This window comes from Furipterus horrens, unplaced genomic scaffold, assembly GCF_987537825.1.
Source record: "Furipterus horrens unplaced genomic scaffold, mFurHor1.1.pri manual_scaffold_3, whole genome shotgun sequence".
Lineage (NCBI taxonomy): Eukaryota > Metazoa > Chordata > Mammalia > Chiroptera > Furipteridae > Furipterus > Furipterus horrens.
Window position 1 is genome coordinate 183,652,718 of NW_028327173.1, and position 27,602 is coordinate 183,680,319.

At 36.7% G+C, this 27,602-nt stretch overlaps 1 protein-coding gene and 1 pseudogene across 5 annotated transcripts in view; one reads left to right on the forward strand and one right to left on the reverse strand.

Moving 5' to 3' along the window:
* FUT8 (fucosyltransferase 8) overlaps nucleotides 1-27,602 on the forward strand; it is a 293,901-nt gene that overhangs the window by 151,783 nt on the left and 114,516 nt on the right. For all 5 annotated transcript variants that reach the window (XM_090271000.1, XM_090271001.1, XM_090270999.1 and 2 more), the window contains one exon: nucleotides 755-844. The gene's annotated coding sequence lies outside the window, so the exon portion shown is untranslated. The remainder of the gene's footprint in view (nucleotides 1-754; nucleotides 845-27,602) is intronic.
* LOC150016928 (eukaryotic translation initiation factor 1A, Y-chromosomal-like) lies at nucleotides 16,817-17,262 on the reverse strand (annotated as a pseudogene).

The window sequence follows — 27,602 nt, forward strand, 5'->3', positions numbered from 1 at the left end:
GTTTATATGAATCTTATTCTATATTTTTAATTCAGGCAATGGATAATAATTTAGCCTATTAATAGTCTTTTTACCAGGTGAGGTGAAAGAGTTAAATGGAAGTTAATTCAGGGAATTCCTATGGAAAAGAGGGTGAAAAAAAGCTCAATTTCAGGGTCCTAAACAAAGCATTTTGATTGGCATATAGAGACCCTTGCATGTACACAAACGTCCATATTTGAATATTTATAGAAGGTAATCTGTCAAAATTACTGTTATTTTAATTTACTAAGTTTGGCTGATTGCTGCAGTTGTATGTTAGTTGAATTCTAGATGAGGAACTGTAAACATGATCTGGTTGGAGCATGCTTTTTGTCCTTGAAGCTGTTTGGATATTCCTGTCCTGTCCCTCATCCTGTCTTTTTTTTTTTTTTTCTTCTTTTTACAGTGGAGCTTTATTGTATTAGCTGAACGTTAATATTCTTTTTTTAGGGAAAAAATTTTTAAGGGAGGTAATAATGGTAAATAGTAAAGAAAAAGATTTTAATGAAAAAAAAAAAACCCTGTAGACATTGAATGGTCAATAATTGTTTGAATAGAGCTAATTATTTGCCCAGTCTTTGTTTCAAAGGTGCTATCCCTGGAGAACTTAAACTTAGGGACAAATATCTCCTTTGAATGGCCTTAGGAGGTTTTATATGAGATATGACAACAAAGACAATGTATATTTGTAAATAATTAATATTATCCCTTTCTTTTGTCTCATTTTGAACAGTTGATAATTTCAGTGACCCAGATTGAAGCAATAATATCTTTGGAAATATCGTGTGGTTTCATCAGTTTCATATGTTCTAGGGGAATGAAGGTAAGTCATTTTTCACAGTTAATATTGAAATAACTGTTAGGTTTAGAAAAGCAAAGGAGAAACCACAGGAGAACAGGTCATGTGTTTAAAACGTTTATTTGGCCAGCTGCAAACAGGCAAGTTCTCACCCTGTTGGACCTAACAATAACTTTGTTAATAAATCAAACTTTTCTCTTATTAAACATTAGGAAATCTTTTTCTCTTTGGGTACAGAAAACACTATAATATTTATTGATGCTGTATCGTCTCTCAAAAGATTCCACTGAGACTACATTATTTTAGCTCTAGAGATGATACACTGACTTTCTAAATATCATGACTTTTTGGAGCAGCACTACATTCTGTGCTTATTTCCTAGGCTCTCTTGTCTTTTTTTACTACCCATTCTCCCCTGAACTGCTTGTTTTTACATATGTAACCACCCAACATGACTAAGTCTTAAAATCTTGAAAGAAGGCAGAGGCGGAGGGAAAAGCCATCTTACATATAGAGAAGCAAAAGTTAGAATTACATCCGACTTCTCGTCAGAAACCATGCAAACAAGAAAAGCTAAGTGTTTAAATTTTGAGACAAAATCTCCCAAAAATCTAGCATTCTGTATGCTACAAAATTATCCTTCTGAGGTGAATGAGAATAAAGAATTATGTTACCATTATAAAACTTTGTGTGCCCAAATCTTCAAAAAGGCCAGTGTTCAAAATGGCAGAGTTGGAGTGAGGAAAAGCTTATTGATTGAGAAGACACCAGCTCAGGAAGACAGGGGTGCTTGCAGATTCTCAAACCGGTTTTAGGCAAGCACAAGGTCCAGGCTTCTTTTAAATCAAGGGAGGGGAAAATGGAGGGGCTGTTTTGTAAAAACTGAAGCCCCCAACAGAATTACTCTATAATTAGCGTGTCCAAAGCAGGAACCTTTAGCCTCAAGGCTATGAGAACAAAGAAGGCCCAAACAAGATGGGTCAGAGACTGAGTACTCTGTTATGCTTAGGTAAACAAAATTTCAGAGAATTTGTTGGCAGTGGTTCTGCCTTGCAGGATACGTTAAAGGAAATTTTTCAGAGAAGAAAAATTGTATAGGCCAGTAACTTGGATCTATGTTATAGAAAAGGAGCAATATTAGAGAAAGAATAAATGTAGGTACAAAAAAACACTTATTTTTCTTACTATTTTTAAATTGACCTCCTTCCTTCCTCCCTCCCTTCCTTCCTTCCTTCCTTCCTTCCTTCTTTCCTTCCTTCCTTCCTTCCTTCCTTCCTTCCTTCCTTCCCTCCTTCCTTCCTTCCCTAACCCAAGGACATGCTTATTGATTTTAGAGAGAGGGAAAGGGGCAGAAAGAGAGGGAGAAAAGCACCATGTGAGAGAGAAGCACTGATTGGTTTCCTTTTGTATGTGCCCCAACTGAACCTCCAACCTGCCTGGGATTCAAACACATGATGTTTTGATCTATGGGACATGTCTTGCTCCAACCAACTGAGCCACATCAACCAGAGCTATTTTTCTTATACTTAATTGATCTAACAGATAACATAATATATTCATTAACAACAATATATTCAATGATTATAACATAGTGAAGTGAATTATAGCAACGATACAAAAGCCGGGGAGGAGGAATTAGGAATATTCTCTATAAGATACTTGAACTGCCCATGAAGTGCTACAGTGTTATTTGAAAGTGGACTTGGATTAATTGTAAATTTGTAATGCAAACTTTAGGGTAATCATTAGAGTGAAAAAAAAAGTATAAATGACATGCTAAGAAGAGAAAATGGAATTATATAAAATGCTTAATTAAAACCACAGAAGATAGGAAAAGAGAGGAAGACAAAAATAGGAACAAAGAACTAGGGTAATGAATAGAAAACAGTAACAAATAAGGTAGATATTTATCCAAGTATATCAATAATTACTTTAAATATCAGTCAGAGTGAATTAAAAGGCTGGAGAAAGATATACTGTTATATCAAGAAGCTAAACAAAAAAAAACCCTGATAGAATTGCAAAGAGAAATAGATGAATCTGTTGGTAGTAGAACAGCACCAGGTGTTAGACCAGATCTTGGTTCAGCAACCTTGGTAGTTATGGCTAATAAAAAAATTCAGAGCCGTGGCTTAAACCCTAAGAGAAAGTTTATTTAGAAAGTCACAGAGGCAGAAGAAGTGAGCAGTAAAAGAAATGGACTCAGGGAACGAGTTACAGAGGCAAAAGAAAAGAACCCTTGGAGCTTAGGAGGAACAGAGAGGCAAGGAAAACAATGCTGGGAGAAGGAGTTGGGGAAAGGTATGAGTGTGTAAAGAGAGCCATACTGGGTCCCCTGTCTTGAGAGTATTTATCTGGAGGTCTGGGTAGGATTACAATAGAATATTCATCAGCTTTCCAGGTGTGTATTTTCAGGGTGCTGGTCTCTACTGATTGTGTGGTGCTAAGGCAGGGGGTAGTAATGCCGCTGGTGCTGGTATCGGCCATGGCATCACTTGTCTGGTTTTGCTACTTTTCTGGGCCTGAAGCTGAAACACAACTGAGGCCTAGATGTTATCCCAATGGATTAATGCTTAAGGGATTGGTCGAGCAAAGGCCCATGTGGAAGTCACATGAGGCCACTCTTTGGCCCCTTGTTCTTCCTCTAAGGGGGTCTGTCACATGACTAGTTACATGCCAGGGGTGGAAAGTATAGGGGAGGGTCTGCTGCCTTTTGTTCTGCCTGGCTCCTGTCCTTATGGCTGTCCCCTTCAAGAAAAGGCTTGGCTATCCCCTTGTCATTGATATGCAAAGAATATTAAACTGTACCATCAACCTTTTATTGGCTTTAGGTATCAACCTGCCATAGATACGCAAAGTACCCCAAAAGCTACACTATCCCTGTTCCCCATCCCCAAAACCATGGGCTGTGGGGACTTTGGGGATCCTGCTCTGTAACAGACGGTGGGCCCCTTGTAGTACAGGCTTTTCCTGCTAGGTGGGTGTTCTAGGAACCCATCTGTATCAGGTACTAACTGGCATTGTTGTGAGAGGCTGCATTTGCTTCAGTGAATATTTTTTGAAGACTTTCAGTGCGTTTGCTCATTTCATGATGGTGATTTGAGTGCACCTGCCCACACTGTACTGAGTGTTCAGAAGTTTTGACCCTCCCCCCCAAAATATTGCATAATCCCCCCATCCTGTGCCGCATCCTCCTTATTTACCTGATCTCACCCTGAGTAACTTTTTTGTTTCCCTGGTGAAAAAAAATCCTCAAAGGGAAATGTTTTGCCACCGTGGAAGAGGTGAAACAAAAAACAGAAGCACTAAAAGGCATCAAAATAGACAAGTTCAAAAAATGTTGTAGCAGTGGAAAAAATGTCTCAATAGGTGTCTTCCATCAAATGGGAGAGTACTTTGAAGGTAAAGTTTAAGCATGTAAGAATAAGTATGCAATTTTTATATGTAAATTTGAGGTTTTTTGGGTCCTCCCTCATAGTTTTATAAATGAAAGCTGCTGTGAAGTATGAGTCCCTCATAGCATGGTTAATATTTGATAATTATTGACCTTTGCTTCTGATTAATAGAGCTTCAAATGACCCACTGCCTCATTCTTTTGATTGATCTAGAGAGAGAACAGAAGCAGATATGATGGAGGTGGGGGTGGGAAGGGTGAGAATTTGTAAAGGAAGAGAATATTCTAACTGGATTTAGAAGACTATTTTATAGGTTATCAAAGACAGATTGATTTTTATGATAAATAGCTGAACTTTTTAAAGGAGCAGTGAAAAATACTTCTTTTTTTTGTTTGTTTGTTTGAAATGGTAGTATTTTGAAGGGGACCCAAGTTTTGCCTTTTGAGATACTGATTTTGAGCAGGTTATTAAGAAACAAAAGACTCAGAAAGAAACTGTTGTCTCTCCCCCCTTTCCTGCGTAAGTGATTCAGAGGGAAAGACATAAGGGAATTTTAGGATGTTCTATTTAGCAGACTAACTTGAATTAAGTATGGTAGATTAGAAGGTGCCCTAGGCAGGGGCCTGTTGACTAGATTATTCTCCGTGTCTCATGGTTTCTGGGTTGTTTTTCCTCCAGTACCTGTAAATTGCCTACTTCCTTTGAAATCTCAGATCCTAACCTCACTTTCTCCTTTGTCCAAAATGATATTTGGAATTTTCAAGCATATGTGAATTCTCTGTGTGAAAATATTAAAATTTGATTTTCTTATGTTAATCTTTCTGTTAGTGTGATTAATAGTCTAGCTAGATGTGAATTTAGAACTTGGGAGGAAAAGCATATTTCTTTTTAGTCCCCACAGTTTCTTTTCCATTTCAAGACTAGCCTTTTCTTATCTGTCCTTTGGAGCTACCCTTGTGGCAAGCAGGATCATAGGCTTAAATTAGTGGAATATAGGGGCACTGGGTAAAATGCAAAGAATTTTAGTTTTTTCTCTAAAACTTTAATTCTCATTTTGCAGTGTTTCAAGATTTGCCACCTGGTTTAAGTGGGGGCCAATTCCTTGCAAAGCTATTCTAATGACATGAGGCATTCACAATGTTTTCTGGATTATTGGATTAATATTGGGTTGACTTTTATTTGCCTGTTAAGCTCTGTAATCAATGTTATCTTTTGTCTGCAGGTGATTTTTGGTAGTTAACCTACAGGGATTGCCAACATAGATAAGATTCTCTCAAGGACTTAGAAATCTTGTTAAAATTGATCCTGTGAAATTGTTCTCTTCTTTGTAGGAAAAGAACAATATTGAAAGCAAAAGTAAAAGAACACATCATTCTGGCCTTGGATGACAAGTAGTGGTTTTGTAACTGAGCACATAGGGGCCTTGCACGTGGTATATAATTTAATAATTATTGTTGAGAGAAACAGGATTTTTTTAAAAAAATAATTTATTTTATTATTATTTTTTAAATTTATTTTTATTGTTTTTCTATTGCAGTTGTCCCACTTTCCCCTCCATTGCTCCCCCCAACCCAGCCCACCCCCTCTCCCACAGTCAATCCCCACCCTGTTGTCCATGTCCATGGGTTATTTATACTAGTTCCTTTACTAAACCCTTCCTCTACTTACTGCCCCTTCTCTCCTTTCCCCCCTCCCCCCTGATAACTGCTACGCTGTTCTTTGTTCAATCTTGTTCATTTGAGAAACAGGTTTTTATTTAGCTTAGAGCCCTGTTTGCCCATGAGTTTATTTAGGGCAAGAGTGAGTGTTTCTGGGCCTTTGCCTTCCCTGGCTATGTCTTGAGTCAGGATACATTCTGAAAGTCATGTACATACCCTTTGCCCCTGGGCTGTAGCACAGCTGTTATCTAGTTACCAGCCCACCTTTTGGTTATGCAAAGTTCTTTACCACAGTATTGTCTACTTACCCTGTCCCCCAACCCATGGGCTGTGGGGAACATTTCTGTTTTGGTACTATACCCCGTTTCATTTTGAGGACAAAATCTATCAGTGTGTAACTCCCAGGGTTTCTGATTTGTCTTGACTGTTCACTAGCTGAACAAACCTTGATCATGTCATATCACTTCTTACCTCAGTTTCCTCATCTTCAAAATGAGTAAGTTGTGCAATTGCCTGGCACAAAACCGGCATGCAGTGTTATTTCTCTTTTCTCCTTCCTTTTGGCATCAGTAATTTCTGGATTCTAGTCCTTGAATTCACTTGTTACAAGTTGTGAGAACAAATTATTTACTCTCTCTCAAAGTCACTTTCCTTTATCATATGAGGCTGAGCTGCCTCCAACTCTCAGGCTCGGTTGGAAACTACTCTGTCCAGCAGAGGTTTCATGACCACGGCAGAACAAATCTATCCAGGGCACTGTATTTTGTCTGGGAGGTAAGGAAGGTGGCTGTTCCCTCTAGTGGAGAAAGTGCAAGACCTCCATTCCTCATGCTTTTTATTGAGAAGGGTATGCATGGGAGATACAAGGTCAAAATTTATGAATGATCAATAGCTTTTAGGCGCTTGGATTACAGTCGACAATAACAGATTACAAGTACCAGTACAGAGGGCACAGTGACCAGTCTGTGTCACAGTCTATTAAACATCTTGACTCCACACTAGCATTAGGTGCAAGGTTTCATACATTCCTTGCTAGAGATTGTTTATACTTAACTAAGAGATAAGAAAAGCAGAGCAAGTTCTAAAGCATAATAAGCATTCTTTAAATCCAATTCCCATGGAAACCCTCTGAGTGGCTTTCGGTTATGTCTCCTGTGCAACCTTTTGTTGAGACTTAAAGACAAGCCAGGGAGGGGGTGAAGGGGTAGGGGGCAAGTCAGGCTCACGGCTGGGGCTGCAATTCCCTAAACCACAAGGAGCGGTTCTCCACAATCATACACTTTTCAATACCCTCTTTATACAGTTGTGGTTAGAATTCATTTCCTTGCATAGTCTAGGAAGTTTTTGTTGAATCTGAATGTTAACTGCTAAAAATTAATATAAATATGGAGTTTTTCTGGATAGATTTTTTTGGATACCAAATCTACAATGTATATTTTTAGAAGTATATAGTAGAAGGTATATAAACAGGGAAAAGTAAATCTCTCTCTCTTTTTATGGGAGGACTCTATAATACTTAATTTTTCTTAATGCTATCTGTAAAAAGAATATACATAGGGCACTAAGGCAGTCAAATTCTTTGCTTTAATTATTTTTATCTTTGGTGGCTTTCATTTTTTAATGAGAGGCTTTAGTATGCAATTGGTTTTGTGGGCAGATCTTGGAATATTCATCAGAACTGAAAATTTTCTAGTTAGGTAATTTCCAGAGAAAGAAAAAATACATCAGTATTAACGTTTAGTTTGGTAAATTAAGGTCAAGACTCATGAATGAATCATGTTAAATGAGTTATGAATTAAATCAATATTATCGTTGAATTTAACTATGTGTTAAATCAATATAATTTCTTTCACATAATCACAGAATTGAAATTGAGGTATGTGGTATATTGTATTGAAGGTTTGCAAAGTGATGAACTAGGGATTCAGTAATTTTAAGTATGTTATGGTTCCATGAATTTCAGTTTGATTCGTTTGAATGTGAATCACTTTCATATAATCAGCAAAATATCATTGTCTTCATATTTTGTAGAAGTTAGCTTTTGTATCTATTCAGATGAATGTAAATTTTAACTTATTTTCTTATACATTTCCCGAAGTTTAGGAAATAATTGGGCATACAGAGTATTAATCACTTGCAAGAATTCATTTTCTTTGACATGTTACAGCTCTTTATTAGATGCTTGTTAACCAAACTGAAAATGTTTCACAAATTAGAGAATAGTCTTTGCCTCTATAGCTTTTACCCATAGAGGGAAGAAAACATTAAGTGCAGAATAGCTTCTGCTGAGAAAATAGAAATGAATTAATGTATGAATATTAAGGACACATGGGTATGTGGATTATGGCCATGTTTAACTATTTTTGCTGTAAGGCAAAGGATTTGCAGAGTTAGAATAAATGAATTACATGAGTATTGCTGAAAATCAAAATAAGTATTGTTTATCAGGGTTTTTGTTTATTTTGTATTGTGTGTGTTTTTTAAAGAAACAGATAATTAAGTAAAAAACTGGGTAATTACTTTTTAACTACTTTTCTTAATAATTTAATGTTAAGAACTTAGAATTCTGTGATTGTACATTTACAAAGTATTATTTGGGCAAGTCATTTATAAAATAATGTGGCATGATGTATTTTTCTCCTTTTTCAATTGTGTAAAATATACATAAAACTTACCATTTAATTATTTTAAGTGTATAATTGATTGACATTAAGTACACTTACTGTTGCCAACCCATCACTGCTATCCATCTTCAGAACTTTTTCATCATCCTGAGCTGAAACACTACCCATTAAACACTAACTCCTTATTCTCCTTTCCTTCCACTTCCTATAACCACTATTTATTTTGTCTCTATCCATTTGACTACTCTAGGTTCCTCATACAGTATTTGTCTTTTTGTGACTGACTTCTTTCACTTAATGTAGTGTCTTCCAGGTTATCCTTGTTTCATATATCATCATTTTATTCTTTTAAAGACTGAATAGTATTGTTTTATGATATACTACATTTTGTTTATCGATTCACCTGTCAACATTTCTGCCTCTTGGCTGTTGTGAATAATGCCATTATTAGCATTGGTGTACAAGTATATGTTCAAATGTGGTCATAAGGTTTTTGCATGTCATCCTAACCAGTTAAAGAGCAAAACTCATGGCTATAATCAGTATGCATATTCCATTCAAGCATATGCTTTTAACACATGCATTTAACTTAAAGTATACATTTTGGGGTGATCATACTTAAATGGAAGTTAGATCATGACACTCCTCTAAACAATCTTTTCCAATGACCATATCCTTACTTTGACAGTAGAAGTGGGTCTCATTCACGGCTAGAAAAGCATTTCATGGACCCATGCATGAGAAATTGTATTGTGGCAAGATTTATTCAGGTCGAAGGCCGCCCCTCTGTCCCATCTCCATCCCTTCTGCCATGGAAAAAGTCCAACTGTGTCTTCAACAAGGCTAACACGAAGGCCAGTGCCCAAAGTTTTTGTGGCTAAATATTAAAGTTTAGACCAGACCAGCCTTTCTCACCATCCAGCTAGCTTAGCTTGTGTTCCCAGCTGCAATCTGTTAACAGTGCTGTGGAATCCAGGCACGCATCTGGAACCTTAGTTAGGAATCTGCATAGCTGTCAGACACATGGTTGTTAGGGCCACATAGTTATGGAGAGAGACTGTATGAGTGCAGGGGGCCGGCATGGGTCACCAAGAGAGTTCTTCTTTGTTCCCTGGGATTATATTATTTTGGGCTTGGGAAAGACCAGGAGCTTTTTCAAAACAACCGATCAACTTTCCAAGGTTTTGTGGTCTTCTGATGGGCCCACCCCCTAGCCAACTGATCCCTTTCCCAGGTTAGACTGATAGGCCTCTGTGGTTGAGCACCTTCCCCTGTTCCTCCCAACAATCTGGTACCAGAGTGGGGAAGGGAAGGGCGTTAATCCTTGGTGGGGCAATGCTGTGACCTCCTGGAATGTGTAAAACTAACTTCCTGGTGAAACAAAAAGGCTTATGCTCCCCAGTTTACAAGTTCAACAATGTCTGATTCCCTTTGCCTTCTTCCTTATAATTAGCTAACTAGAGTGACTTACATTCCTTTTTCCAAATTCTCACCTTAACTCTGACTTCATCTCCTACCCCATTCCTTTCTTGAGCCAGACAATTCTTTGTTGTTGATACATTTCTTATGTGTGTAAATTGGCTTACCTGTGAATGTGCTAAAAGGCAGAAAGATGAATGCCATATATATCTCAAAGTTTATTCTAGATTCTAATTTAATCCCTAAGTATCTAGTTTTTTCTAATGAAAGAAAACAGATTAAACATGTCTGGAGGTTTCTCAGTAGATCTATTTTATAGTAATTTTAAAGGCCAAAATTTGACTTTAAAAAACCATTTTGGTATGTTTTGGTGTTTCATTGGTCTTTTTCCGTGAGAGTATTTTTCCTGGTGAAGCAAAATTACTTTTTTATTATTTCAATTATAATTTTGCCCCTTATCCCAAATCCTTTACAATACAGATACTTATTTAGTGGAACATAATAGGAACTTAAAAATACTTGAACAAATGAACGTCTGTATGTGAAGAAGCATTTGGAATAAGGGACATTTCAGTGAAGTGGGAGTGTCCGTTCATTGCATTAGAGATATTTTAAAAAATGGAAACAAATTGAAGGGAACCAAGGCTTTGCCCCACCCTGAAGCTGCATTTTTGGGGTATTGATTTTAAGTTGATTAAGAAACAAGACTCAGAAAGAACCTTTGACCCTCCCCCCTTTTCCTGCCCAAGAGATTCAGACTGAGAAATTTGCTTCAGGAGGGAGATCTTAGGATATTTGCCTTAGCTTGCGCATCTGTTGGAATCTAGGATTAATTTTTAGGTGGCTGTTTCTACGATTATCCAAAAGAGAGCCATGGAACCTCAAGATCCTCTTCTGCTTCTTATTTACACAGAAACTTCTAATCTGCTGCCCACAGCTAATCTACAGGAACAGACACTTCTTTGGGGACTCTGCTGTGCCTACCGCAGAACTAGCTCCACTTCACCTTCTCCCATCCCCTTAGTCCATAGATTGGCTTCCATCTTTCTCCCCACTACCTGATGTATAAAAACGCTTTGAAGACTTCAGGATGATGGACATGTTGTCTTTACTACTAGCCATGCTGCTGATGGTTTAGACTCCATGCCCTCAGACTGATCTTTTCTGTTGTTGTTGTTGCTAGCAGTGGCCTAATGAACTTTCTCTTAAAAAGGCTTTCAGCTGTGGAAGTTAAATTTCTTTGTTTAAAACCACGTGCCACCATTTAAAAATAATTAGGCTAATTTATAAGATTTTTGGATAAATGTCAGACATATTTACTGGTTGATAGTCTGTCTACATTAAGAAATTCTGCATTTTCTTTCTGGAAGAATATAGTTAACCACAGGGAAATATTTACTTTTAACATTTGACATTTACATTTAATACTTAAGGTATGTTTTTAAAATGAACAGAAACATTTTTTAAATGTTTTTAATGGTAAAATATTTAACAGTAATTTCAATTTTGTTTTGTAGGTACTTTGAGGAATGTCTGCATAATTAGATGACAGAGAGCTGAGAAAGTGCTTTAGCTTTTTTGTGCATTTGAAAACTTGGTTTGGTTGTAGTTATTAATTGAGCTGATTTTTTTTATCCAAAGATTTGTTTTTGCTGTCTCCTTTGTTTATTATGACTAGTGATTTTTTTAATATGCTTTATTCTTTATGCTATTACAGTTGTCCCAATTTCTTTTCCCTTTGTTCCCCTCCACCCAGTGATCCCCTCCCTCCAGTTGTCCGCCCCTTTAGTTCATGCCCATTGGTTGTGCATATATTTCTTCTCAGCCTCTTCCTGTCTACTCCACTCCCTCCTACTATGATTCTTAATTCCTGTACCAACTCCCTCTCTTTCCCCCCTTCCTCCTCCCCACTGACCTCCCCCCAAAATGTTCCCCATACCTATAATTCTTTCCCCGCTCTCGTTGCCTACTTAGTCTGCCTTTGTTTCAATTCCCTAGCTTCTGTTGTTGGTTGTTGTGATACAGTTCATATTAATGTTCATAGTTTTGATCCTTCTTCTCCTAAACAAGTCCCTATAACATTTCATGTAACAGTGGTTTGGATCTGATGAACTCCTTCAGTTTTACTTTGTCCTGGAAGCACTTTCTCTGCCTTTCTATTCTGAATGACAGCTTTGCTGGATAGAGTAATCATGGTTGTAGGTTTTTGATTTTCATTACTTTGAATATTTCTTGCCAGTCCCTTCTTGCCTGCAGAGTTTCTTTTGAAAAATCAGCTGATAGTCTTATTGGGATCCCTTTGTACGTAATTCTCTTCTTTTCTCTTGCTGCTTTTAAGATTCTCTCTTTATCTTTAATTCTTGACATTTTGATTATAATGTTTCTTGATGTGGTTCTCCCTGGGTCCAGCTTTTTTGGAACTCTTTGTGCTTCCTGGACCTGTAAGTCTATTTCCTTCCCCAAGTTCGGGAAGTTCTGCTTCATTATTTTTTCACATAATTTTTCAATTTCTAGTTCTTCTTCACCTTCTGGCAGCCCTCTGATTTGGATGTTGGCCCACTTACAGCTGTCCGATAAGTTTCTGAGCCTCTTCTCATTTTCCTCACTGTCGTTTCCTCTTTCTGCACTGGTTGACTGTTTGTTCCTTCTCTATGTTCCAATTTGTTGATTTGATCCCTGGTTTTCTTTCCCTCGCCACTGGTTTTGTATGTTTTTGTTCATTCCAGCAGGACTAGCCTTCATTCCTTCTCCGTCTTGTTTAAGATCTGTTGTTAGATCTGTAAGCATTTTTATAACCAAAGCTCTGAACTGAGCCTCAAAAAGATTTCCTTTCTGCTGCTTCGTTAGATTAGATATTTGCTGTCTGGTCAGCTGTGTCACTGGGATCTTTATCATGATCTATGCCATCCTAACCGTTTTGTGTTTACTTTTGCTTCCTGGGCAGGGCTGTCACACCTCCTATGCTATAGGGGGCGGAGCCCCATGCACTCATCACAACCGGGTGACCCGTCTCACCACGCTGTGGCGTTTTCTGCGGGGCGGTGGGGGTCCAAGATGGATTCCTGCCGTTCACTCTCTACTGAGAGACCAGGAACCTCCCCCTCCGTCCCCACCCCCTCCAGGCCTCACAGTCCAAGGCAATGGGAGTCTGCCTTCCCCGGCTTTGGAATTGCAAGCTGATGGGTCTGGTCTGCAGCTAGGGGTGCTCTCCAGGCACTTCTTGCCTCCCCTTAAATATGGGTGTCTGTGCTTACTGCTGCCCTGCCTCCGTCGCTGCTGCTGCCGCGGACAGCACAGCTTGAACTCTCCTCCCCAGCTTCGCCCTGCCTACCTGTTCGGATGAGCACCACTTCTTTATAACTTCATGTGTTGGACTTCCATTTATTTTCTGGAACCTCTAGTTATTTCTGGTTTTGCGGTAGTTGTATTCCTTCTTAGTTGTGGAGGGAAATGGAGCATGTCGGTCTAGGCCTCCATCTTGGCCGGAAGTCTCCTGTATTTGTTTGCTTCTGTGTCCCAGGAAGAGCTGTCACCCCTACTACGTTGTAAGGGGCGGAGCCTTAGGGATTTGTCAGTAATGGGTGGCCTGTTTCAACACATTGTGGCGCTGTATGCGGGGGAGGGGTCTGAGAAGGAACAATGCCGTTTGCCCAGCACTCGCCCCTTTTCCAGGCACCTCTCCCACTTCTGCACCAGACTGGCGCCCCTCTAGCTGCTGCCCTGGCCATCGCTTCCAGAGTGGGTGGGTCTGTGGGTGTTCTAGGACCGTGGGGGCCCTTTAAACAAGTGGACTCTGCTGAGAGATTGGCAGTTTCTGCCTCCGTCCCAACCCCCACTGGTTTGCACAGTTAAATGCAATGAGGCTTGATTTTCCCCAGTGCCGGGACAGTAAGCTTCGAGGTCTGGTGAGGAGCTGGGAACGCTCCCCAGGTGTCCCTCCTGACTTTTTAAAATGTGTGACTGCACTTTCTGCCAGCCTACCACTACTGCCTCTGTTGCCACCACCACACTGTCCTCTCTGCCCCTCCTACCTGTCTGGATGAGTATTTCTTCTTTATATCTTTGTTTGCTGGACTTCCATGCACTTTGGTTTTCTGGAACTTCTGGTTGTTTCTAGTTTTGAGGTAGTTGTATTCTTTCTTTGTTGTGGAGGGAGATGCAGTGTGTCTTTCTATATCTCCATCTTGGCCGGAAGTCTTGTCTATCCTGATTGTTTTTAATTAGGGGAGGAATACATGTGTTTTGGGAGTCCTGGCTATATCTGGTCAATAGTCTTAGGTTTTCATAGTATAATAGGGAAGATCATATTAAATTATTACTTCATGACTATTTTTTCCTTAATTGCTAACAATAATGTGTTTTTATTAGAAGAACTTAATGGATTCATGAAAAATGTTTCTATGCATAGAAACTCATTTTATTAGACATATTATAGCAATTTTCCTTTTTTTTATTGTCTGGAAGATCACCATAACTTGTTGGAATTTCATACAGTGCAGGATTTAATTTGAATACTGTCTCAGGATCTGTTTATCTTTTTAAATGATATTGTTAAATAATTGTTTAAATGATAATGTTAATCCATGGCTTAAGTATAAATAAAAGTATTATCCTCTTCAAAACAAGAGTTTTGTCAGGCCACATAGTCTTTTGGATTGTGATACCTTAAATTTGAAACAATAATTTTTTTTTCTGGATCTTTAGCTATGAGTGCCATGATTGTGTAAAATCTTCACAAACTGAGTATACAAACCAAAGACATCAAACCATAAACCTTAGAAGGTGATTTTACATCTCTCTCTCTTTTTTTTAAATTTGCTTTTTTATTTCTGAAAAATAAGATTCCCGGTCAAGTTTAGTTAATACGGTAATATCAGATCCAAGTAGAATAGTAGATTTCATTGTTTCTTAATTTTTAAGGTAAGATAGTTTATAGAATGGAGAATAAATTGTTAGATGTTAACTACCTTCTAGTACAAAAATATGAATCTTTTTAGCTTAAGTCATTTATTATAAATACGTTAAATGTTTAAAAATGATTTATAAGAGAAATTATAGAAAAATTGAAACAAAATGCCTAAATACCATATACATGAGTGATAGCTACCATTTATAAGTGGTATTTTAATTGTTACATGACTGCATTTATATAGATAAAAACATTGTGTTCAGCCCTGGCCAGGTGGGTCAGCTGGTTGTAGCGTCATCCCATACACCGAAAGGCTGTGGGTTCAATTTCTGGTCAGGGCACATACCTAGGTTGTGGGTTCGATCTCCAGTTGGGAGACAACCATTCGATGTTTCTCTCTCTTTCTCTCTCTCTCCCACTTCCCTCTCCCCTCTCCCCCTCTTCTTTCCCCTCTCTCTTAAGAAAAAGCAATAAATATATCCTCAGATGAGGATAAAAAAAAAGACATTAAAAAAACATTGTGTACATTAGTCTAAATGAAATTAATGATTTCTACTTTTATACACTCACAATACTTGTACTTCCCTTCATTGTACTCATTTATTCATTATTGGACAGTGTTACATATCTTCTATATAGGCACCGTTCTAGACTATGAGTGATAACAGTCAACAAAGTAGAAATTATTGATCTCATGGAGCTTAAATTCTAATAATGGTGCTGATACTAAACAAATAAGTGTACTAGATGGTGATGTGTTCTAGAGAAAAGTAAGTACATCAGTGAACATATTAGGGGATGCTGGAGTGGAGAGTGTACCATTTTTGTATAGAATGGTCAAGGGAGGTTTCGCTGAGAAGGTGGTATTTGAGTAATGACTTAAATTTGATGAGGGATAGTGGTATGGTAGATATTTGAGCAAGAGTGTTTCAGAAAGTTCAGAAGCCCTATGTTGAATGCAGGCTCATTATATTTAGAAGCATAAGAAATTAATTGTGTAATTTTTTTTTCATTTTTGCTTTTCCAGTATATTCTATGATCCACTGAAACAGTGGGGATTATCTTTGTCTTGTTAATCATTGTATCTTTTGTTCTAAGTATAGTGCCAAACACACAGTAGGCAGTGGAGCAGTGAATCAGTAGGGATGAATTCAGGAATGATGAGGAATTTTGGAGGAATTTTTTTGTAAGTTTATAGTATTACTAAAATATTTTGAATTGCAAACATCTTTATAGATCTTAAGAAAACAAGAGAGCTCTTTAGCTAGAATGATTCTTCTGAAAGTCACTGTTAATTAGTAGTAGCTTTCTCTGGATGGCAATGACTTTTATCTCTTATTCTAACTATTGGTAGGGGATCCTTAGGTTTCAGATGTCTGCTCTAGACATGGGAAGATGCTGGCTGTGAAAGACCTCCTTGCAGTAGAATTTGTAATCAGTTAGCTGGGTTGAAATTCTTGTTTGACACTTGCTATGTAACATCGTTTTCCCCCACTCTCTCCATTACTTCAGCTTTAAATGCCTTGGTTTCTTTATTCGTAAGATAGTTATGTTATTCCTGTTCCAGTATTCTTTCTGGTGTAAATATTTTTTCTTGCATAGTGGGATTTTTTTTCCATTAATCTTCCAATCTACTCATGGACTATTCTTTCCTCTTTTTTTTTTTTTTTTAAGTTACTAAGAACATAGGACTTCGGAATCAGACATACTTGGGCTCAATAAAAGCTTTCTTTTTAAAGTTACTTGTTAACTTGTGTTAGTTTTATCTGCCTAGTGAGGGGAACAATCAGGGAGACAAAAACCTGCTTCCAAGAGTATCTGAACATCAGGAGTTCATGTATTCATTGAAGAAAGATGCCTAGATAAAATTGCTAAGCTATCTAGGAGTCTACATAGAAAGTGGTTAACTTTCTAAAGTTCCAGGATGCCATATCACCTTTGGGATTAATCCTTAGAAAACTTGGAATGTATTATAAAATATTGAGTTCAATTTAGATATCATTATGGTCTTTATCATCATATTCAGTATTAGCAAACTGAATTTCATCATCATTTTTAGCATCAAATGTATCTGTCTAATTGATTTTAGCATCCTTTGGAAGCTTACCTTATGCCTGCAGATTTACAGCTTCATCTGCATTGTTTTTTAAAAAATTACATTATTTTTGTTATCCTGATGGTCTGGAAGATCAATCAGATAATGTCAGGTATTTATTCAAATCATTTTTCTCAATTTTGTTTGCTATGACATAACCTTTTTACATCATCAAAACATATTCCTTCTAATCTTTTCCTCAACATTTTGACTACCTGAGCATACTTTTATGTATCCTCTTTATACACCAATTCATTTATTTTGGATTTATTCTCATTCTTACCCTGCACCTGTTTTACCTCCTTTACTTTTATTCGCAGGCAAGGCAATGCCTTGTGGCATCTCAGAATCCTTTCATGTGTTGGCATGCAAGACAAAGTCGCGTGTGGTATAAAGTGAAACTGCATGGATGGGAGAGTTTTGAGACTGAGATTTCCTGAGACATGCTCAACAGCAGCAAATTTCTTTTCTTCCCTCTTCCCTTTCCATGTATGTTAATGTTTTTTAAGGTTTTCTAGGGCTTCCTTAGACTGATTACAAAGTGGGCCTCACTTCGTGGATCTTTACTGAATGCCCCAAGGATTCAGTGAGGACTCTTTCTTGCTTGTGAGAATCTGAAAGATTCTTGGCCCTGTATTAGCTCTGGGAATCACTCACCTTTAGCTACCTGGTAACTTTTCTTTCCAAGAAGTTTTATTGCTCATCCTTATGGATTTCCACACTGTGCATGTGCAGATTGGTATTCAAGGGGGTCCTTTTTTCCCCCATAAGTCTTGGCATAGCTTTCTCACTTGAGGGACTTTTCCCCCCAAATAATCGTTGCTTTGGCCTTTCTATACCGTGATCTCTGTTTTTTCAGCTCAGCAATGCACTGGATTCTATTTGGATTTCTTGTACATACTGCAGTTCCAAAAATGATTTCAGACAGACATCCCAGGTGATTATAGGGTTCACCTGTTTTGTTTCCCTTTTCTTAGGTGTTAGTTTTGAGCTTCCTGTTGTCCAAGGCCAGGTACATAGATTGCCCAGTTTTATTTTTAATTCTGGATCCTATTTCTTTCTCATGGATGAAAATAGAGATCTCTTAACACTTAAAATGAACAGTGATATTCTTAGCAAGTTATATATTCTGCCCATTTCAAATTGTATTCAAATACTATTATTTGTAAAAATCCATTTTTAAATTTTGCCTAAATTAATCTTAATAACAACATTTCTGTTATTCTTCCACACATAGTTGTAAATAAAACATCCTTCTATTGCTTTTTAATCTAATATTAGTTAGTAATCAACTGATGTATTAAATTAAAGTTTGTGTAACTAATGATTTATAATAACTGATTCTTTTTGGTACTTTTATGCCTCACTGAAGATTACTGGCTGTTTTATGGTAATTTTTTAAAAAACAGAATTCAATATAACTAAAAAGCAGCAAATCTTATTTAAAATAGGAACATTTTATTAATAAAGATGCTGTATATTTCATTTATTGAGGTACATTGAAATAGCATAAATTTAGTACTGTTCATTATTTTTAAAAAAATTCCTCCAGTTAGTTTAAAAACACTGGTAACTGGAAGTAGAATATAAAGATATATATATAAATGGTGTCTGTCACCCATCTGCCTTATGTATTAGTGAATCGAATACTAGCCAGTAATTTCATTTTAATATTCTTCATACATGCAATAATAAAGATTAGCCTTTATAGGGATTTCATGCCTCTTATATGAAGATTGAAATGTCTGTTTTTTAAAAATTATTCGCACTAAAATTTTCAGTAGCAAAAAATGTTTATTACACTTTTGAATATGGTGTTCTATAGAAACAGTTTTAACTCTTTAGAAAGAGTTCTCTAATTTCCATTTATATCGAATATGGCTTGGGATTTTTTTCAATACACTTATCTTCTTTTATTAACTTTTTAATTGTAATTTTATTACAGTTGTCCCAGTTTTTCCCCCTTTGCCCTCCTCCACCCTGCCACTCACCACTCCCACAGTCAGTCCCCACACTATTGTCCATGTCCATGGGTCAATCATACATGTTCTTTGACTTCTTCCACCCTTCCCCTCCTCTTCTCTCCACTCTGGCCACTGTCAGTCTGTCCCATGTTTCCATGTCTCTGGTTCTATTTTGCTTGTTAGTTTATTTTTTTCATTAGAATCCTCTTAGAGGTGAGATCATAGGGTATTTGTCTTTCATTGACTGGCTTATTTCACTTAGCATAATATTCTCCAGTTCCATTCATGCTGTCGCAAAAGGTAAGCAGTTCCCGCTTTCTTTTTGATCTGTTCATCTACTGATGGACACTTAGGCTGTTTCTAGGCTTGGCTATTGTAAATGGTACTGCTATGAACAAAGGGGTGCATAGGTTCTTTTGAATTGGTGATTCAAGATTCTTAGGCTATATTCCCACAGTGGAATCGCTGGGTCAAATGACAGTTCTATTTTTAATTTTTTGAGGAAATTCCATACTGTTTTCCACAGTGGCTGCACCAGTCTGCATTCCCACCAACAGTGCACTAGGGTTCCCTTTTCTCCACATACTTGCCAGCACTTGTTGTTTGTTGATTTATTAATAATATCCATTTTGGCAGGTGTAAGGTGATATCTCATTGTGGTTTTAATTTGCATCTCTCTGATGGCTAGTGTGTTGAGCATCCTTTCATATGTCTATGGGCCATCTGCATGTCCTCCTTGGAGAAGTGTCTGTTCAGGTCCTTTGCCCATTTTTTCTTTGTTTTTATATATTTTATTGATTATGCTATTGCAGTTGTCCTGATTTAGTCCCCTTTGCCCCCTTCCACGCATCACCCCACAATCCCTCAGGCATTTCCCCCACTACTCTTCATGTCCATGGGTCATGTGTAGAAGTTCTTTGGCTACTCCATTTCCTGTACTGTACTTTACATCCCCATGGCTATTGCGTCACTACCTATTTGTACTTCTTAATTCCCTCATTCTTCACCCATTCCCCTACACACCTCCCATCTGGCAACTGTCAAAACGCTCTCCCTATCCATGATTCTGTCTCTGTTCTTCTTGTTTGCTTAGTTTGATTTTTAGATTCAATTGTTGATAGTGTATTTTTGCCATTTTTTTGTTCATAGTTTTGATCTTTTTCTTATATATGCCCCTTTAACATTTCGTATAATAATTATTTGGTGATGATGAGCTCTTTTAGTTTTTTCTTCTTGGGGAAGCTCTTTACCTGCCCTTCAATTCTAAATGATATCTCTGCTTGGTAGAGCAATCTTGGCTGTAGGTCCCAGCTTTTCATCTCTTGGAACATTTCTTTCCAATCCCTTCTAGCCTGCAAAGTTTCTTTTGAGAAATCAGCTGACAGTTTTATTGGAACTCCTCTGCATGTAACTAACTTCTTTTCTCTTCCTACTCTTAAGATTCTCTCTTTATCTTTAATCTTTGGCATTTTAATTATGATATATCTTACAGTGGGCCTCTTTGCATCCATCTTGTTAGGGACTTTCTGTGCTTCTTGGACCTTTATGTCTATTACCTTCACCAAATTAGGGAAGATTTCTTTCATTATTATTCAGATAGATTTCCAATTTCTTGCTCTTTCTCTACTCCTTCTGGCATCCCTGTGATGCAAATGTTGGACGTCTTGAAGTTGTCCCAGATGCTGCTTTTACTATCCTCATGTTTTTGGATTCTTTTTTCTTCTTCTTGTTCTGATTGATTGTTTTTGTTTCCTTAAGTTCCAGATCATTGATTGGATTCTTGGCTTCATCTATGCTACTGTTGTTTTCCTGTAAATTGTTCTTTATTTCAATAGGTATATCCTTTGTTTCTGACTGGATCTTTTTTATGCTGTTGAGGTCCTAACTAAATTCCTTGAACATCCTTGTAACCAGCGTTTTGAAGTCTGCATCTTATAGATTGCTTATCTTCATTTTTTAAATTCTTTTTCTGGACTTTTGATGTGTTCTTTCATTGGGCCATATTTCTTCATTTTCTTGTTTTGGTAGCCTCCCTGTGTTTGTTTCTATGTATGTAATAGAGCGGCTTTGACTCTGTCTCGTTAGTGTGGCCTATATAGTATGTGTCTTGTAGAGCTCAATGGTACAGCCTCCCCTATCACCCAAGCTTCGTACTCAAGGTATGCCCTTTGTGTGGGCTGAGTATACTCTCCTCTTGTAGTTGAGCCTTGGTTCATTTTGGCAGATCAATGGGAGGGATTTACTCAGGCCAGTAAGCTTCAAGGACTGGCTGTGACCACTGATCACCAACCTCCTCCCTCTTGGAGGATCAGCAGCAGTGCAGGGTCAGGGTGGTGGTTTTCTGACATGCTCTGTAGCTGTCCACTGGATGTACTGGCCCTGGGGTTTCCCGGGTGATGTAGGCCAAGGTTAGCCCCCACCTGTTTTTTGCCTAGAGCCACCCTGCCTGAGCTATAGAGCAATCTGAGATGGCTGCTACTTACTTGTGCTTGGCTTGGAGATTCCCAGGCAAAGTCAAGCTGTGAGTCTAGGCTGGCTGCTGCTAGTGCTGGGCTTGCTGCTAGTGCTGGGCCTGGGGCTCACTGAGGCCAGCTGTTGCTTTTTTGAGAGCTTTTAGGAAGTTGTGCAGTGTGAGCCAAATTCATATTGAAAAGCAGCTTAGGTGAGCCTGTAACTTTGGTGGGGCAAAGTCTCTGGAATTCTCCATTTAGGTTAAACAGTATTAGCCAGGTTGATGGAGTCTCAGTTATGGTACCAGCTTGCTGGCTCTGTGGCTCTGTAGGGGTGCATTTAGAAAAGGAACAATGGCCTCTGCTCACCTTCATGCTATATACTTCAGCTTCTCCCAGTATGCCACTGATGCCTTTCAAGCTGCTACTTTGATGCTGGAGCTCTGAAGGAGTGAGTGTGAGTAGGTGAGTCCAGGTGTGGGTTCTTAAAGAGGAATTGCTTGGGGCGCCAGCAGTTTCTTCCACCGACTCAATCCCCACTGGCTTTTGCAGCCAGAAGTTGTGGGGACTTATCTTCCTGCCACTAGAACCCTGGGCTGGGGTAGCCTGGTGTGGAGCTGGACTCTCGAGATAGCCCTCCTGAATTTTAATTTACCACAGGTGGGTGTGGGACCTGCCCATTCCTCATTCGTGCCCCTCCTACAGTCTGGATGGATGTGGTTTCTTCCATTCAACTTGATTTCTGGTGGTTCTGAGTGGTGGTTGCTCTATATTTTAGTTGTAATTTTGATATGGTTGTGTGAAGAGGTGAGCCGTGTCTGCCTACATCACCATCTTGACTGGAAGTCACCCATTAAAATAAAATTTACTGATTTATTTATTAATTTTTAGAGAGAAGGGAAGAGAAGGAGGAGGAGAGGGAGAGAAACATCAGTGTGTGGTTGCCTTTCACACACACACCCCCGCCCCCCAACCAGGAACCTGGCCTCCATCCCAGGCATGTGCTCTGACTGAGAATGAAACCAGTGACCCCCTGGTTTGTAGGCCGGCGCTCAGTCCAGTGAGCCACACCAGCCAGGGCTCATTTTTTAATTCGATTGTTTGTCTTCCTGGTGTTGAGTTGTATGAGTTCTTTATATATTTTGGAAGTTAAACCCTTACGTGATGTATGATTGACAAGAATGTTCTCCTATACAGTTAGTTCCCTTTCATTTTGATGATGGTTTTTAGCTGTGCAGAAGCTTTTTAATTTGATGTAGTCCCATTTGTTTATTTTTTCCTTTATTTCTCTTGCCCTGGGAGATATAGCAACAAAAATATTGCTATGTAGGGTATCTGAAATTTTTACTGCCTATGTTTTCCGCTAGGACTTTTATGGTAATACGACTTATATTTAAGTCTTTTATCCATTCTTTTTATTAACTATTAAATGTAATGTTTGTTTAAGGACTAAGCAGCTTATCAGGAGTTGGCTTGAATGAAAGTTTTTGGTTTGAAATTATATTTGGATATATTTCTTTCTGAGGATCTACTTTTGATACTTTTTGCGTAAAAAAATAAGTGAATACACATATAGAAATGACTTTGAGTCTTAGTTCTGTTCTTCTAAGGCTTAATTTTATTTATATTTTGCCTTGAATTTTGACTATAGTTATTAAATAAATATATACATTTGGGTGATATTCATGCATTTCCTTTTTTATTTGACTAGTATTAGTAAAGGGTTTATATTCTGAGACCCTGCTCTACTGGTAGGTATCTTATAGCATAGGAAATAAGAAAGTCAATAAGTGTTGTGTTAGGGAATAATGGGGGTGTGAGTGCTTTTTAAGAAAAGATTAGGTGTTGTAGCATTCTTGTAGAGTCTTGCAGTCATTCTTTCATTCTTGCTTTCAGGGTCAATTTTGTCTGGAACCTACCCTTAGGGATAAATTCTGATTAGTCTAAGCCATAATAGAAATCCCATTCCCCTTGTCAGTGATTGATTTTGCAAGGGACAGGTGACTCAGTCTTGGCTAATAAAATGTGCACATTTCCTCTCCCTTAAAATGAAACAGTCCAGAAGAAATCACCAATTGTTCTTTTTAACCATAATTACATGTGGCTGGAATTGAGGCAGCCAACTTGCTACCAGGAAGAGAGCTAGCTGGAGTACAAAAACTAACATCCTGAGTGCATAAAATAGGAAGATGAAAAGAGATTTTTGACTATTTTAAGACGCTATTGAATTAACTATATTTTTCTCAGTTGAGAAATTAAAATTTTCTAATTTTTAAAGCCATTTTGAGCAGTTTTTCTCTTACTTGTATCCTGACGTGTTATAATTGATGCAAGTTGTCAGGGACCGTCTCTTAAAAGAGGTGACATTTAAGTAGAGATCTGAATTTTAAGAATGAACCAAATGAAGTGCAGTTTAGATAGGTAAAAACTTGATATATTCTGGAAACTGGTAGAAGGCTGGTATACATAGTTTCTAGTAAATAAGGAAAAGATAATAACTGATCTTTTTAAACTGCAGTACAAATCACTTTTACATACATTATTTTATGTGATGAAGATACACTCTTATTCCCATATTATAGTTGTGTAAACTGCCCATACTGTATAGCTAGTGATTGATTTGAAATGGTTGCTCTTTCTACTATGTCATGTTGCCAATCAAGTACATCTTATGTATATACTTGATAACCAGATAAAATGGTAAAATATATATTTCCTTTGAATTTATTAGTATTACCATTTCGGACAGTATTAATTTATTCAGAGCTGAAGGCAAAGAACAGACTGATGGTGACCAGAGGGGAGGGGGAGGGGGATAAGGGGGGAAACAAGGGGACCGGTTTAGTCAAGGGATATGTATAAATGACCCACGGGCACTGACAACAGGGTGGGGATTGACTGTGGGAGTCAGGGGGTGGGTAGGGCAGGGGAAAGCAACGGGGGAAAAATTGGGACAACTGTAAAAGAACAAGAATTAAAAAGAGGCAAAAAACAAACAAAAGATGCCAAGGCCAGATTTTTGGACCTATTTGAATAGTATAAATTAATTGCATTAGTAAACATAACCTGGTGCGTTATTTTGAGTTAACATGAGTAAGATGCTCCTGATAGAAACCTTGTAAATGTGATTATGTGTTTGCATTTCATAAATAGGATGATTAATTTCTAAGATATTGACTGGTTTCGCTGAATAAAAGAGTATTTTCTGCTCATGTATTAAGAATGCCTTGCATTTTAAATTCATATGTGTATATACTGTGACCTTACTGATAAGCAATGTGAAAGTATGATAAATGACTGTAAGTAATGAGAGAAAATTGAATTTTATAATCTTGGTAGGGGCTATATGAAGAAATTTTCTCTCTTCTACATTTCAGTTTAGTTGATTTTACTAAGCACTTTTACATAAATAGAAGTTAATTTCATCTAGTATTAAAGGGCTAGTTTAATTTGTGATACTATTTATACTTGCTTTTTCCTACTTTCTTAAATTAATAAATATACAATTTTATAAACTATCATTCTCCCATATATGGAGGCTGGATAGTAAGAAAGATTTTAAATAAATTCTGTAATAATACTTACTTTGAAAATGAATTGAGATCAAATGATAAAATATTTAAAGATATAGTGTTGCGTGCAGGTTAATCTAGAATTGAATTGAATTATATATGTATAGACTCTTTAAATATTTGTACTTTATAATTGATGATTAGCTTTTCTCTAAAAGTTTTATTTATACTTTCCTTTACCAACTGATGCCTTTAGAATATAATAGTCTACTTAACCTTTGTTGTATTGTAGTAGTCATTTATTAAATTTGTTGAATAAATGATTATAGTTTTCTGTTAAATTTTTTAGTTTATTCCATTGCATTGACTTACCTCAAGAAGCACTCTGTAATAATAATTTCCATTTTACTTTTTCCAGTTGCTGAGTAAATAAATTCTCTTAAAGATAATAGCTCTCTATAGTAGATATTTATTATAATTTAGGTAATCATTATTTTGAATACTTATCATCATTTCTTTTGCTCTGAGAAAAGGTTAGTCTGGCTGCTAAGAAAATTCAGCAGTGTTTGTTAATTATATTAATTGTTATTTGAGTTGATTCTTACTGTCTATGAAATGTGTGGAAAATATAATTCTTATATTAACATTTGTATTGAACTTGATTATAGCTATATAGTAATTTTTGAAAAATTTTTCATTAGAAATAAGACTACACAATGATGATTTTGCTGAAAAACTGTCTTATTGAAATGCAAAACGAAGGCACATAATTTAGCCATTTTTAATAAATTAACAACCTTCAATTATTAATATTTTCAGTTCCAGTCACAAAATATTGTTTAAACTTAAAAAATATTTTTAACTTTATTGAAGCATAATTTATATCAATAAAATGCACCCATATTAAGTATACAGTTAGATGGTTTTTCTCAAATCTATACCTTCATGTAACTGTCATTCTCCTTTTTAATTAGTCATATGCTTGCTCCCTGTCAAGCATTGTTCTGATTTTAGTCACTATATGTTTCTTTGTTCTAGAACTTCATATAAATATATATATTTTTGTCCCTGGCATCTTTTGCCAGGAATATTTTTTGAGATTCATTCATGTTTTTGTATAATTAGTGATTTGTTCCTTTTTACTGCTGAATATTTTATTTTTTTTTAAAAAATCAGAAATTAGTTCATGTAGTTGATGTTAAAATATTTTTATTAATAAATTTGACATATTTTCACTAATAAATTCTTCCACAAATAAATTGAGTGGCTTTCGTATCAAAGGCTATACATACTTTCTTTAGTCTTCCTACTGTCTTTGCAAAGTGGATCTTCTAGATGAGGAAAATAAGGCAAAGTGAAGAGAAATTATTTTCTCATGGTTAAAAGGTGAGACTGCGGATCTTATGGTATATTGCAAGATTTATGCTGACAATAATAAATCCTAACTTTTAAGAATGATTTTATTTTTGGAACTTCTTTTTCCATAAAAAAAGCACTGTCTGATTTTCTACATTCCAATTTGCTATCTTATGTGGGACATAAAATGCAGTTGAAGCAGAGATGCTCGGATTCTATGTCATTTGTCATGCTAATTTATGTTATGTATCATATCCTTCACTCATTCATTTATTTACACATTTATTTAAAAATATTTGTTAGTACCTACTAACTGCCAAACACCGCTCTAATTACTTGGCATACATCAGTGAACAAAATATAAAAGATCATGGAGTTCACATTTTTGTGGACATGGCTCAAACATTAAACATCTAAGCAGACATTTATTATGGATAAGGGAAATTTTTGTAACTGCTTGTTTAAGTCATGCTAAGGAAAATTACATAGAAAGCAACTTGGTTTTTAGCTTGGATTGTTTTGTTAATCCCATTTTTGGTTCATAGGCTGATGCTCAATCCACTGAGCCATAGCAGCCAGGGCCTTTTGTTAGTCCCATTTTTAAATACTGCTAAGAACAATAAAATTTGGGGAAACATTCTCTTCAAAAACATTTAGAATATTAATTAAGGAAAGGACTGTTTTTGCTCCTACAATAATGTCTTGCTTTTTATAACTCATGTAATATCAATAGTGCTGTAAAATGTGGAATTTACTATATTGGCTTTTTGATGGTGATTTATAAAATCCTAAATTACTTTGTATAACAATTTATGTTTTTATAAACTTTTGTTTATATTCAATTTATATTATACTTTTGCTGGCTTTGAATATTTATGATAATTTTTTGTTGTAATTTTAGATAAAATGTTACAGCACATCATCTTATTATTTAAATGATTCTTGTTTGAAAAGCTCTTTATTTTCTTTTATCACAGTTATCTTCCTAAGTTAACTTTTACTTTGAAGGGAATGATTTAAAAAATGTTAATATCTTACTGTAGCTTGAAATTAACTAGGATATGTTTTCAGCATATGTTAATGATAGCATTTTATAGTGTAAGATATATTGTCATAAACATTATTAACTCAAAAGTTAATACTTTTTGTGGACTTAATTAAATTCATCCCTTAGACCAACAGAATTGATTCATTTTAAAAAATTTGTTTTTAACTAGGAAGCCCTGAATGTCTGCATTTTTTCTATATAACATGAGAAATAGACCTCACATAACTGGATGTTTTACCTGAGACGTTGAATAGACTTTAATTATTCTTATGTTTAGTGAATAGATGGAGGTACCTGTGATTAGCGGAGCAGGGTTTTAGAAAGGATTTTGAGTCAGAGACAGAATGGTCAG